Source organism: Falco cherrug, chromosome 3 (genome assembly GCF_023634085.1).
Source record: "Falco cherrug isolate bFalChe1 chromosome 3, bFalChe1.pri, whole genome shotgun sequence".
Lineage (NCBI taxonomy): Eukaryota > Metazoa > Chordata > Aves > Falconiformes > Falconidae > Falco > Falco cherrug.
The window spans coordinates 37,913,989-37,928,461 of NC_073699.1; the positions used below are offsets into that span (position 1 = coordinate 37,913,989).

General features: G+C 39.5%; 1 long non-coding RNA gene across 1 annotated transcript; it reads right to left on the bottom strand.

Annotated features, from left to right (window-relative positions):
- Window positions 1-378: 378 nt before the first annotated feature.
- Window positions 379-13,100, bottom strand: LOC114015131 (uncharacterized). Its single transcript, XR_003558903.2, has 4 exons — window positions 13,004-13,100; window positions 11,898-12,021; window positions 9,675-9,878; window positions 379-520 (listed from the first exon to the last, which is right to left on the bottom strand). It is a non-coding gene; the product is annotated as an uncharacterized LOC114015131 (long non-coding RNA).
- Between the last annotated feature and the right edge of the window lie 1,373 nt (window positions 13,101-14,473).

Sequence of the window (14,473 nt, forward strand, 5' to 3'; positions counted from 1 at the left end):
ACTAACCACGCTTTCCATCTTCTTTTGATTGTCCTGGATTTTGAATTCACCCTGGGACTGAAGTCACCCTGTCTGTACTGCCACTATATGACACTGTTTTATGGGCACCAACAGACAAATTATGATGCAAGATTTGATAACTTTTCCTGTCTTTATAGTCATGGTTGTCAGGAGAAATTCATGACCACTGTGAAGGTACATTTAATAGGATCCATATGAGAACACTGATAGGTAGGTAGATGTCACTTGTAGATGGTAAATTATGAATGATTTATCTAAACTATGTATGCTATAACACTATTAGCTCATATCATACTGACAGATTCACATCATGTCTGAGAAGTCAGTCACTTTATTTTTTTGAAACAACAGTGTTAGTAGTAAACAGGCAAACCATTACCTAGTCTTCCATGTGACTGTCCATCCCCCACATCTTCTAGCATCTTCATTGACTTGTACCGTAGAAAGTGATGATTTCACAGCCCGTAGAATATAACTCTCTTTTTTCTTTCTTTTTCTTCTGGAACAGCAAGAATGCAGTTTGATGTGTGCTCTGCAGAGTATTAGGTTACATCTGTGACGTGAATCAGTTTTGCCTCACTTGACCAGAGACTAGTTGACTTGCTATTACTTGTCTGCATTGAGACTTTGCAATTATTAAATCACTAAACTTATAAAATATAGGTTGTTTATTTCAAATCAAACATAACATGAGACTGCATGGCATCTGTAATACAGAAACAATTCACTAAAAGTGTATCTGTGCTCCTAATGTTTGCAGAGTTTATAAATCCACCATCTGATGCTTCCAGGAAATGCTGCTGCTGCAATGTGGAGGAGATCAATACCTTGTTGGTAGGAGATTGCCTTTTTGTTAAGTCTGGGAGATCGGTGTGTTCAGAATACAGGGGGAAGGGCTCACAGTTGATGGTTTATGTCTGAATCGGCTCATTTTTTTTCTGGTAGAGTCAGATATTCCTGTTCTAAGTTTTGTTTGGTAGGTGCCTTAACCACAACATCCTAAACTAAAAGTAATCGTAGTCTGATTTCCCACCTCCATAGATTTCCTCTCTGTCTGTCAAGAAAGCAGAGAACCCCATTCTAGTAGATTTGCACTAAATCTGCAAGTGCCTTATAAGGAATCAAATATAAGTTTCCTGAAAAAAATGGCGATACTAGACATCTTTGATACATTTTAATATAAGAAAATATGAAATCTGACAGTCTGTGTGTGCAGTGAAGACAACCAGCAGTAAGGGTTAGAGACAGTAGAACTAGCATTACTAATGCATTACTGGATTTAGCCAGGAGATTTAGGTTACAGGGGTCTGCCCTTGTCTGATATGCGATACAGAGCAAGTGTTATCCTCTTTCTGTGCTTCTGATCACCAGTCTTTAAAACAAGCATAAAGCTGCTGACTTACTTGGGGGGGAGAGAGAGGTAGAGAGAGTGGGAAGAGGGAAGGAGGAATTCTTACTCCTCAGGGGAGTAAAAATCACTCTGATTCATGTAAAGGTATTATAGACCTGTAAAGGGAGGACAGAAAGGGGGATTGTTTGAGAGAAGTGATGATGTTATTTATGTCAAGATGAGAGCCAACTTATGAGCCAAAACTTGTAGAGTAGGGATGCAAGGTGATATGCTCTGAAAAGGCAATGCTGCAGAATTAAGTTGACCAGAATCAGGTTTTTCTCTTCCTAGGCTACCTTTTTTGCCTGACAAGTGGCCACAGCAGATAGTTTATTAAAAGGGACATCAAGAAGGGACTTGGTTAGAATGTTTAAATGTTTTCTTGGTTCAAAAATATCCAAGAAGAAGAAGAACCAGTGGCTGGAAGTCAAAATCTCAGAAATTAAAATGAAAAATAGCATGCACATTCAAATTGAAGGTGGATGGCTTTTGGGAAGATAGGCTTTTGCTAGACTCAAATTATTGCACTCGGAATGGGTGTAATTGAATGAAATCTTTGGCCTCTGGTAGAAAGATGCTCTAATGGTTTCTTTAGCTTTAACATGGGAAGCTATAGCAACAAATGACTGCAGTAATAAGATTCTCTCCCTTCATTAAATGTAGTAGTTACTATTGAAGAATCTACTATTGTTGTCTTCCCCTGAAAGTCTGTGACACAGAAATTTAGCTCCAGAACCAAGGCAGGTTGCCAGGTTGAGCTGAATGAATGTCCTCTTCCTTGCTGCAAGTGAAGGTGGCTGTAATCAGCCAACAGAAAAATGGCTTTCAGTGTGGTAGTAAAGGGCAGAGTTGAGGTTTTCTGTTCACCTTCCTTAAAATGTCATACTTTTCATAGAATCACAGAATGGTTGGGGTTGGAAGGTACCTCTGGAGATCATCTAGTCCAACCCCTGCTAAAGCAGGTTCCTCTAGAGCAGGTTGCACAGAGTCATGTCCACGTGGGTTTTGAATGTCCCCAGAGAAGGAGACGCCACAGCCTCCCTGGGCAGCCTGTGCCAGTACTCTGTCACCCTCCAAGTAAAGAAGTTCTTCCTCACATTCAGGTGGAACTTCCTGAGATGCTGTTTGTGCCTGTTGCCCCTTGTCCTGTCGCTGGGCACCACTGAAAAGAGCCTGGCCCTGTCCTCTTGGCACCCACCCTTAAGATATCTGTAGACATTGATGATATCCCCTCCCAGCCTTCTCTTCTCCAGGCTGAACAGGCCCAGCTCTCTCAGCCTTTCCTCAGAAGGGAGATGCTCCAGTCCCCTCATCATCTTCATGACCCTCCACTGGACCCTCTTCAGTAATTCCCTGTCTCTCTGGAACCGGGGAGCCCAGAACTGGATGCAGTGCTCCAGATGTGTTTTAAAATACATTGATATGGTCTGATTCCTCAGCATTAAAAAAACCAACAACCAACCACCAAAAATGAGAATCTGCTTTCTCTTCTGGGTGTGTTCTGGGTTTTTTTGTTTGTTTGGTTGGTTTAGTTGTGATTGATTTTTGGTTGTTTTTTAGGTTTTATTTTTGATATAAATATCAATTAATAAAATATGAATTTTATTAAATTCAAAATAATTCTTTAGTTTCAGGTTTATATTTAGTGTGCATATAGCACAAATTATAGACAACATGCAGTGGATAAAATCACTATCTGAAAGACTTTCAGTGTAAAAAGATGATGTACATATTAGTCATTTTATGTTTTCTGAGTTCTGGTTAGTGAGATGCATTGCACTATCTACAATAACATTTCCTGCAAACGTATAGTAAAAATTCATGTATTTAGATTTGTGTATGTACAATTGCATGAATTTGTAGGTGAAAGGCATCCTACTACAAAGCCAAATGAATAAAAAATTTGTGCCAAGATCCCTAGATTCTGCATCACTGCTGGGAATGTGGGCATTTTGCAGGAGCTTCAGATATGTTTAAATGAAGGTTGAGATCTGAATCTGGACAGATAACCTTCTGTTACTATTGCTTTATTATGTCGTGGTGTTCCCACTCTTTCTGATGATCATTTCCTGCTTTCAGAGTTTCAGAGTTAGCAGCCCTTCAAGATAAACGATGTTGCTGAGAACTGTGTACTGTTGTAGTCTGCTTGCTAGTGCAGGAAGACATGACTGTTGCAGTTGGTATTCAGCTCACATTCACAAGCTTTTCCTTGCACTGCAAAGGCTTTGCTAGAGCTGCTTTTGTGCATGATGACAGCCAAGTACCTGGAACATATTTTGCAGCAAGGGACAAACTGCAGAGTCACCAAATCATGTAATGTACAGGACCTTGCCTGTAGCAACAGATCTACCTCTGTGAGTTCACATGGATACTTAAGTATCCATGTGGATGTAATGAATGCAAATAAATTAACTGTGCATAATTACGCGCTTACTAACGCAGAGGGAAGTAGGTTAAAATTTCATTTGTCATGCTGAACCATAAGTATTTGTAAGCCAAAGGAGTAAGGCTGGGGTTTTTCTTGTTTCTCCTTGCAAGTGGGTTATTTTTTTTTTTTTTTCCCTAATTCATATCATCATTCACCTTATAATGAGTCAGATCTTTGTGCATGGGCAGGTACATTTTAAGAATATTTTTACTCATTATATTGGGTCTGGCTGAGATACAGTTAATTTTCCCCGTAGCAGCCCTCATAGTGCTGTGCTTTGTATTGGTAGCTAGAAACTGTTGCTGACACACCAGTGTTTCGGCTACTGCTGAGCAGCGCTGGCACAGCATCAGTGCTGTATCTCCCACATTCCCCCCCCTCACCACTAGGCTGGGGGCTGGGCAAGATCTTGGGAGGGGACAAAGCCAGGACAGCTGACCCAGACTGACCAAAGGGACCTTCCATATGATACAATGTCTGCTCAGCAATAAAAGCTAAGAGCAAGGAGAGGAGAGGGGGCATTTGTTATTATGATGTTTGTCTTGTGGAGTAACTGCTATGTGTACTAGAACCCTGCTTCCTGGGAAGTGGCTGGATATTGTCTGCTGATGGGAAGTAGAGAACAAATCTTTTGTTTTCCTTTGCTTCTGTGCATGGCCTTTGCTTTTGTTTTTTTAAACTGCCTTTATCTTGACCCAATAGTTTTTTTCCATCTTATTTTCTCCTTCCCCATCCTTCTCAGGAGCGGCTTGGTGGGCATCTGGTGTCCAGACAAGACCAGCCCACCACACTCATTGACAATTTACATCATGACTAATGGATGACAAATAAACTCAATGTCACCAATTACAGGGTCATCTGCAGCTGGCTAGGGATTTTATTTCCATCACTATATATACTGTCACTACAGAAACACAGATAATGAAATGCACAGGAAAATGATGATTCAGTATTCTGTTATAAGCAGTACTTTCCCGCAGTTGAATGCAAAGGCTGTGAATCCCTGTGCCTAAGAGCGCAATTGGTATCGTTAATTATGAGCATGGGGCAGAAGGTTTCATCTTCATCTGAAATTTGCCTTGAGGTAACAGGGTGGTATCAAACGCTTGTCCCTGGCTTCTGGGCATCTTTAGCTACCTGCCTCCAAGTTTCTAAGCACTGGGTCTCCCTCTCTGTTGTTACCATGACAACATCCCTGCTGTCAGCATGCTGAACCTTTCTGTCTACGCTCCGGTCACTCGGAAACCCTTCCAAGTAGTTTAAGCAGTATGGAAATAATACAGATGTATAGAAAAGTGAATGCATAAAGAACATGCATTTTCTTCCTTCCCTTATGGCTCCTGGGAAGCAAGTGACCATGGGGAGTCCTGCAATGTATACAAAAATCTGAAACGCTGGCTTGGTTGTCTTCCTGGATGACAAAACCTTCTCTCCATGACTTGTTAAATCTGTCAGGTTTCTAGTGAAGTGTTGCATGGGGAAAGAGTGAAAAAAAAAGCAGTGGAAGGTGGGGGAGGGAGTAAGGAGGAGGCAAGGGAAGTGCCTGTTTGTCTGCTGCCAGCTGAGACCTGCCTGAAGCACCTGGGGCTTTCAAGTCCCTGCTGCTGCGGCGCCTGTGTGTGCCTGGGGCTGAGCGGGTGAGGATGTAGTGAGAGTGCCCAGGGTGCAGTCCCAACGGGGTGTTCAGGACCCCTGGTGCAATCTGCTGGCCCTAAATTGGTCCCCTATGGTTTCTCCAGATCGGACTGCAAGCCTAGATTTGGGTCTCTCTCTCACTCCTAGGACTGTGCTTTTAAGAGTTGTGGGTCATAATGCACCAACACCATAGCAAATAATATGAAAGATCACTCTCTTTGCTGCCTGTTGTTGCACCTGAATGCACTGGCCCTTTGTTGTTGTGCCATCTCACTACCTGAACTGGCCACAAGACAAATTTTATTTCTCAGTTCTTGATGGATGAATTAAATTCCTTGGATCCAGCTTCCTGTGTGTATAATAGCAGTTACACTGCAAAATTTGCGCTGTGATTTTCACAGATCCCCTAGAAACAGATGCAGCAGGAGTAAAGCTCATCTGTGCTGCTGCTGTTACAACCCCCCCCAAAATAGGAGCTGTCCTCAAGTCTCATCCTGTACCCTGTCACCCAAACTCTTGCTGTCTGCCATTTTTTTGCCAATGCAGGAATGACATATGTCTATGTATTAGTAATGGACTTGGCACAGTTTTGGGTAGAGTATGCTAGAAAGTAAACGAGCAGAGTTATGGATATTCAGATGAATCATTAATGGCATGCTAAACCTTACAGAAGATGATTTGAGGAAGAGGGGGAGCCTAAAGAGACTATTGACCCATTGGCAATCATGCTTACTACTTTCCACAGTAAGGATTCTCTGTCTTCCAGCTAGAGCTGAAGGCCATCTGGGTTGAGGGAAAGTCTGCAGGCTAATGCAAAGAAAGATTTAGGGAAGTGGAAATAGATGTGTAGAACCTAGTATTTACTGTCTTTTTTTTTAGTTTTGGTGTTTTCTTGAGGTGCAGGAAAAAATACTTTGTTTTGAAGAAGCTGTTTTAGAGTAATTTTGTTGTCTCAGTTGTTAAATTCTTTAGCCTTCCAAGCTTAATTTCTTTGATTAAAATAGAAGGAAGATTTGAGGCAGAACCACAAAGATTTGGTTTTGAAGGGGTAATGCTGCATGGTTTTGCCAGGCTGAAAGCAGGGAGACAAGAAGTCTTTCACCTGACAGCTGTGGGGCAAGGGCAAAAAAATCCCCTCTCATATAGCTGGATCTATAGCATTGAGTCTATGTAAAGCAGCAAAGAATTGAACCCTAAAAAAGAAATTATTTCAGTAAGGATCATCTCGTACACAGTGGATACATGATGAAAATTTTGAAGTTTCCATCTGATTATGGCTCCTGTGGGTTTCACCTTAGTGATTCCAGGTCTGTCGTTTGCAAAAGTTGTCCTTCTGTTAACCTCTCTACCTCTTGGCAGCAAATTAGACAGACACATACACACAAAAAAGCAAACATACACCTATTTTAGGGAAATCAAAGAAAAGTGCTCAGAGAAGTCTGCCACTTACTATTTATTTTTATAGTTATGTATAACATTATAAACAATCAAACCCACATAATTAATAATTTCTGCATACTCATGCTTTTTTAGTACATAATAGTGGAACTTTAATCCTTGTCTGTGTTACTACATCCAGTCATGCATCTACTATTTATTTAAATCAGCGTTTTAGGAAACACTGTGTGAAGAAAAACAAAGAGCATCTGAGGAAGAGGCTGTTCTTGAGCCCCTTGTTGGGTCAGAGTCATTTACAGGATCACTAGAGGAAAAGGCCAACGTTCCTCCTACAAATGGATGGGGACCTGTGGTTGCTGTGAAAGACTGACGCCCTGGCTCTGTACACTGCTGGACTTCATGGGTCCTTAAAAAACTTGGATCCTGGCCTAAGTTTTGCAAAATTCTCTTGCGTGAGCTGAAGCAATACCCTGCTTTGAACCCTGAATCTAAGTATTTTAAAAATAAATAAAAGCTGTAGCTACTCTTCTAAACCTATATTTAGGCACCTGAACAAGTGACCTGATTTCTGAAGCACTGAAGTAAAACTCTGAATTAAGGTTTTTGCTGACATCTGTGGGAGTTGTTATGTGTAAAAACTTCAGAAAATCAGGTCATTCATTTTGCAGTTCTGAATTTCTAGTAGGAATCTAATTCTGTGCTCTTAATTTTTGAAATCTGAGTGTGTCTGTAGTCTATGCTCAGATCTGACTTGGTTTGGAGTTGGATCCAAGTTTAAAAAATAACTTGTGGAAAGCTGAAAAAAACCCAAACCCTCAGCAGCACTACGTTTGCTAACTTTGTAAGGGAAAGAGACCATAGAAGTGTAATTTAAGTGTTGTTGATGATAGGAGTTTAGGTTACATGTTGGCTAAGGGAAAGAAATGCAGGAACCTCATTGCCAGCACCTTTCTTTGCCTAGCCAAGGTATACGTTTTAGGATTTTACATCTCCTTTCTTTTTGCTGCTTTCTCCTGTGTTTCCAATCCCCATGCTGCTTTACAGAGGGCAAAAGCAGAAAGCAGATCTTGTATGCCAGTGAAGCCCTGTGAGATGTTAGTTTACTTCAGGCAACATTGAAACCACCTCAGTATCAGTACCCTGGCTGTGCTGTGTCATTGCTTCACTAGGGACAAACCCCACTCTGATGGCTTGCTGCCCCACCGGTCTATGGCCATCCTGCCATAGCTCAGGATTGTGGCTTCAGTCATAAATCTGCCTTGAGCCTCCTGCCTGCCGGTCCTACCTACTGCCCTGCTTTGCCTCGGACTGCCTGCTGGATCGGCACTCAGATCTTCTTCACTGCATCCTCAGGCACTAAACGTGAGGGCAGGGGGTCCATGTGGCAAGTACCTTCTCTGATGTGTATGACCAGTAGGTATTTGTTCAGAGGGGATGACGTATAGGCATGTAAGGAAGGAAAACAGAGAGTGAGGTTACTACTAAAAAATGTGATGCTTTTCCTTGTTTTTAATTTAGTACTTTCACACCACCTTTGTTTAGGTGAGAAGGCTGTGAAGAGCTGTTTGGAACAGAAAGAGTTACTGCAGCTTAGCAAGTCAGCTCTCTATGTGCAGCTGTCAAGGCAAATGTGATGGAGTTTTAAAAGCAATGAATTTCACTTAACAAGTTCTATGCTCAAGTTTCAATTGCAAACGTTCATCCCATGAACTAATACAACAATTTAGTCCATTTTTCTCCTTAGAAATCAAATATGAATACATTCTCTACTTGCTCATCTGTTGCTGACACCTGACAGGTCAAGCCAGGAAACTTCCCTAACTATTGATGGTGATTTGCAAGAGCTTGTACTAACAAACGGAAAGCAGGAATTCAGATATTGTAACAACTCATATCCTCTGTGGATTAATGTGGCCAGGGGACATAACAGACATCCACTGAGGGCTGTGTGTGCATTCAGGCATAGGTTACTGTCTTTTCTATCTTCATCAGTTAATACGAACTTGACAATATCAATCAAACTTATTAACTTTCTCACCTCTTTTATTATCTTATTTATTTGGGTTGTAAGTGCTTTGGCCCATGAAAAGCGTTTCATCTTCAATTAATGCAGTTTGCCCTGGCCTCAGCTGCGTCTTTAGATAACGCTTCTATATGACATTATAAAGCGATGATTACCAGTGACTGATGGGATGATTCCTGTTCCATCTGAGTAGCTATATAAAACTTTATGTGCTGCCATACAGAAAATGGGTAAGGCTTGGTCATGTTCTGAGTGCACATGGACCTCAGCTGGCCCTGCTTTAGACATTTACAGGAATTTAATCCGAGCACAAGGAAGTTTATCCTAGAAACCCCAGTTAATCCTTCTGCTTGGAGCCCATTGAGACCTCTCCAGTTATTACAAGGGTGCATGGCAGCCTGTCAGTGACTTCAGTGGGAGCTAGTCACTGCCCTTCAGCTTCAAAGAAATACCTGGAACAGCTGAAATGCAGGAATGCCATGTAAAATATCTGCTTTGAGATCTTCCTCAGTTATTAACCAAGTATCTTCATTACCGCGAGTGCTCCTTAATCATTTGAGTGTGTTGCCACCTCTAGTGAACATAATAGTAATATTAGCTTTTTATGTCATCCTTATTTTCTCCACAGCAGACTGCTAGCTGTATGAAAATACTTCACTTTTAGTGATGGTGCACTGGTTAAATACTGGTATGTATTGAATAGTGAAATCAAAATAATCAAAGCTGACAGTATTAACATCTCCAATACTTTAACTATGTCCTTGTTAAAGTTGACAAACCTGGGCAGGACGTACTGCAACACGCAGTCTGATCACATTTGCAGATGCTTGTGTTTTTCTTCTGACTCTCCCCTCATCCCATGGGAGGTGAGCAGCTGATGTGAACACTTGAAGCCCTGGATCCAAATGCATTTATTCATGAGAGGCTGTTCTTCTGGTTGGCCATCCTTTCCAAGATGGTGATTATATCATTTGCTTTGCATACTGAAACATAGTGCTCTTGTGAAAAGGTGCATATAATTTAAGTATTGCATAGAACAGATGCTCTAGCTAGCATCTTGCATGAGCTAGAATTTACATGTGGTTGATATGCACAAAAATAATCTCTATAAACAGAAAAAAAAAAAAAAAGGAAGAAAAGGTTTTGTCTTATCTAGTAAACTGATATGTTCTCTAGAGTATGATACCTGAGGGTAAGTACCATAGCAGGTTTATATCCATGACTAAAGTTTCAGGAAATTGTCAGGAAATTCTATTTTGACAATTTTATCTCTGCCTTTTCTTAGATATATTTCTTCCACTAATTAATAGATAACCTTTTGTCATTTGTGTCTGTTTGCAGTGAGCAATTGTAGCTAAGTAAGTCCTTCTCTGAAGAGGAGGATGGATTTTCCATCTATTTTTGTTAGATTAAGAACAGCCCCAAAGCCCCTCTTCTGGCAACAAAGAACCTAGGCTTTCATGAATTGTAACCATTAAGTCCCTCTTATTTTTAAGTACACCTCTTCCTTCCACCCACTTTTTTACTATCAAATGCAATGAAGAAAATAGTCAGTTCTGGAAAAAGGTCAGTCCTGTCACTATTACATATTTATCAATTCTTTGAAATTAAAGGTTTCTTTGTAATTGGCTCAAGATTGGGAACGTAATTTCATTCCAGTGTGGACTGATTACAGCATTTTTTCCAAATCATTTCCCCTTGTAAATGACGTTCAGTTTTAAGGCTGATGGGCAAGGGTGTTAAAAAATGTTGTGTCAAAGTTGCGTTTTAATGGATTAGCTTGCTTTTAACAAATAAAATATTTTTGTGGGGAAGTTCTTAGTCTTCCCCAAAAATTTTAGCACCTATAACTTGAAAACAACAGCAAAACCCATTAATATATCCAATACTAGAAGTGTAATTCCTCTTTCTCCTAGGCAATGTTAAACTGGCTGTTTGACAGCCCGTTATTCTCCATAGCTTGGGTTCCCAAATCAACTTGTCCCTTACTGCATTTCAGTGGTCTTTTTTTTTCTCAGTAATACAATGAAGAATTTCAGTAAGAGGAAAAATATTTTTGCATCTAAGAAATGTTATCCAGTTGTGGAGTCAGTCTTAAAAAGAATGATAGGAAAGGTCAGTTCCAAAATTTTTATAATCAAGACATTCTGTGGCACTTCTCTGCATGATCTTTTGAGTTTTCAGTGAAGAACTGATGTGTTTAGTTTAAGAATATCATGTTCTGGTTTTGAAATTTTTGCAGAGTTGCTAAGTTCTGTGGGATGTGCATAGAAGAGCATGTTCTGTCTGGCATGTAATTTCTACTTGGAGCCAATAGGTGAAAAAAAAGTGGAACTACTGTTTTACATCATAATTACCAGCAAGAAGAATACAAAACATAGTTCAAAGATCCCAGTGGAAGAACAGGAAATCAAAGTTGTTTCTGTTTTCAGTGCAGCAAAACTGGGTATGTCATATCTCATACCTAAAGCTGTCTTTCACCACTATGTATACATGCACAAATGTACCGTCATTTAAGTATATATGTATGTGTGTGCAAACACTTATGTATGTGTACAATTGATGAGCCTGAGTATTCAACAGTTTCACAGGGAAAGAATTACTTCTGGGTTAATGAAAGTGATTCACTTAAACCTTGAGCTTAAAGTCATTGACTCCTCAACTTTTTCATTCTTATATTTTATTATGCTTACAGGTTAGGTACTGGATCAAGAAAAGATAGAGTATTTTTCTGCAGTGAATCACTTTTTGCTATATTGTAGACTGTTCGTTGCTGGAATTTTAAGAAATTGCAGTATACAATATAACAGTACCTCCTAAAATCCCCATTCTCCTGTCTGCTTTCTGCATAATTCAGCACTCTTCATCCCAGTACTTTCATACATAATTCTTTGTAAATTTACACTACATGCTTGTGGCAACAAGCGATTTTTTACTATGCAGTTTGATCAGCAAAAAAAGAGAAGCTTGAAATTCAGCAGCTGCAGTGCCCAAAGACCTACCTCTCCACCTGCTCAAGAATGGACATGCTTCTGTAGGTTTTCTTCAGATCCGTTTTGAAACTATTTTTCTTGCAACTTGAACTGGAATTTGGGGATGAATACACATATTATTTTTTGTCCAAAGCTGTGAAGAAAACAAAATATTTGTTCATATGACTGAAAAAAAAAATAAGAGGGAAGATTATATGTCTTTAGAAACTTGCCTACATGGAAAAGATAGTGTTTGAAACTAAGTAAAAGGCATATTTAGTTACTTCTAAACATGTATTTTTTTAATATCTGCGGTTAAGCTATTTCAACACTTCCTTGAAAACCAAGTTCAGATATGGATAAATTCCTGACAAAAATAGAAAACTTGGGCTAAACTAAAAATGAAACTGTATAATATACCTTAGTTCAGGATTTAAATTACCAAGAGGTTCACCCAAAGGCTGACTGTTGGTTTCCATATTGTTTTAACCTGAACAATGCAATCTCTAGGTCAGCTCTGCTCCCACAGAGAGGAGGATGAGGGCTTAAAGATTTTTAAAATAATTATTATTCACAAAAAGGCCTCATCAACTGCTTCAATCATTCACAAACTCATATTGAATTCAGATACTAGTGTGCACATAAGAAAGAAGAAGAAAAAAGCTTCTTAAATTTTTTTCTGTTTAGAAAAAGAGATATTTTTAAAAAGACTAAACAGACTTCAATATAGGTACAATGAAACATTTAATTTCTATTCCAGTAAAATATTACAGTCTGTCCATCCTTAAACTTTTTTAGAAAATATTCTCCAGTAAATGGAAACTTTTCTTTCCTAGGAACACAGACACTTTTTTCCCCAGATTGTCATTGATACAAACCCAATTTTTTTCTGCAGTCTTAAACATCAACTGTAGTGCTAAAATGATGGAAATGGAATGTATTAATGTAGATGAATGTAAGGTTACTTATTAATGTAGACTAATGCATAGTTAATATTTCTGATAATTAAAAAACATATTTAAAACATTCCATTAGTAGAATCAAAATAAACCCAGGTTATTTATAGCAAAACATATTTGTCAATAATTATAAGTGAACCTTATTCTGAGCAGTGAAGGTAGAAGGATGTTTCTAACCTTTTCTAACCTTTGCATCTTCTTATGCTGCTTCTGCTCCTGGGCCTGCCGGTGCAAAGGAGGATGCCGGCTGGACCGTGGCTCGGTGCCCGGGGTGCAGCACTCCCGCCGTGCCGCCCCTTCTGCAGAGTGCTGTGGCAGGCAAGCGCGGCTGCTTCACAGCTGCTCTTAGCTGGGCTCCCTTCACTTTTAGTGGCTGCCTGATTTTTTTCTCACTCCAAGAGGGATCTCTCTGCAGGAGGGGCTATAGCATCTTTGTGGAAAAGGTTAACTTTTATGTTAAGTCCTTTTTGATTTTTCTCAGGCATTGCAGCTGGGTGGACATTAAATCACAGTCTGTTGATGTGGCAAGTTCAGTCATTTGCAGGAATAAGGCCATTTGGCCACAGTCACTGTTCATGCCTGACCAGTCACAAATTTCTCTGACCTCAAAACAAAAAAGATTATTTCCAATGACTTGAGTTAAAGACTTTCCACACCTGGTTTTAGACTTATTAATGATTTGTTATTTCTCAGTCATCTTTTCGGGATGAATGTTGCTCTTTGACGTTTGCTTTAATCTTCCAGTATAAACAATCACATTGAAATCTCATAAACCAAACCCCAGAACAGCTAGTATGACATTTGCTCTACTTGGATAAGGGCAACACGAATGCAGTTAGTTTTATTTATATTTGTGTAATTTAAAACTTCTGAGAGATAATTAAAGTGCTGTGTTTAATTTGTTTCAGTTGAAGTCACAAAACAAGGATATCCATCCAAAATTTAAATACCTTACTCCTCTTGTGGAACTTTGGGTTGTAGCTGTGTTTTGTGTTGCTTAATCAGACTGGGTCCAAAAAGTGGAAAAATACCTTCTTTGCAATAACTGGAAATGACTCCACCTAACTGGTTTTAGCATACTTCTCATTTTCATTCTGGGCTAGTTAACTCAGTAAGTGAGCACATAGTTCAAGTTATAGTTTCAAGAAAAATATTTGAAATATTTCTTAGAGCTCAGACTTAGAACTCTAAAATTTGTATCCTGGGTTGTGGGTAGAGATACAGATTGCCAAATTGCCCAAGAACATTGAATTTGGACCATTAATTCTCATCAGTTTCCTCCACTGTCAATAGTGGATTTCCAACAAAGAATTCCACTTTTGTTGGATGTCTTGATATTTTCACTTAATTTTGCTGAGTTTCACTGGGATTTCTAAAATGTAAACCAAGGATTAATAGGGGAAGTGGACGCTTCATGGAATATTTGTAAGAATACAATTTTTGCTAGAGTGTAACCAGAACTTTTATGAAAAAGAGATATCACTGGGATGAAAGTGAAAATAAAGAATAGAGGAGACATCAAGGTCAACAGAAAACTGAGGGAGATGATAAGAAGCAGGAAAACCAAAAAGAACCTTAAACATGCACCTGAAAATTGCAAAGGAGATAGTAGATTCTGTGCTGTGATACAATTCACCTCTGTCCACA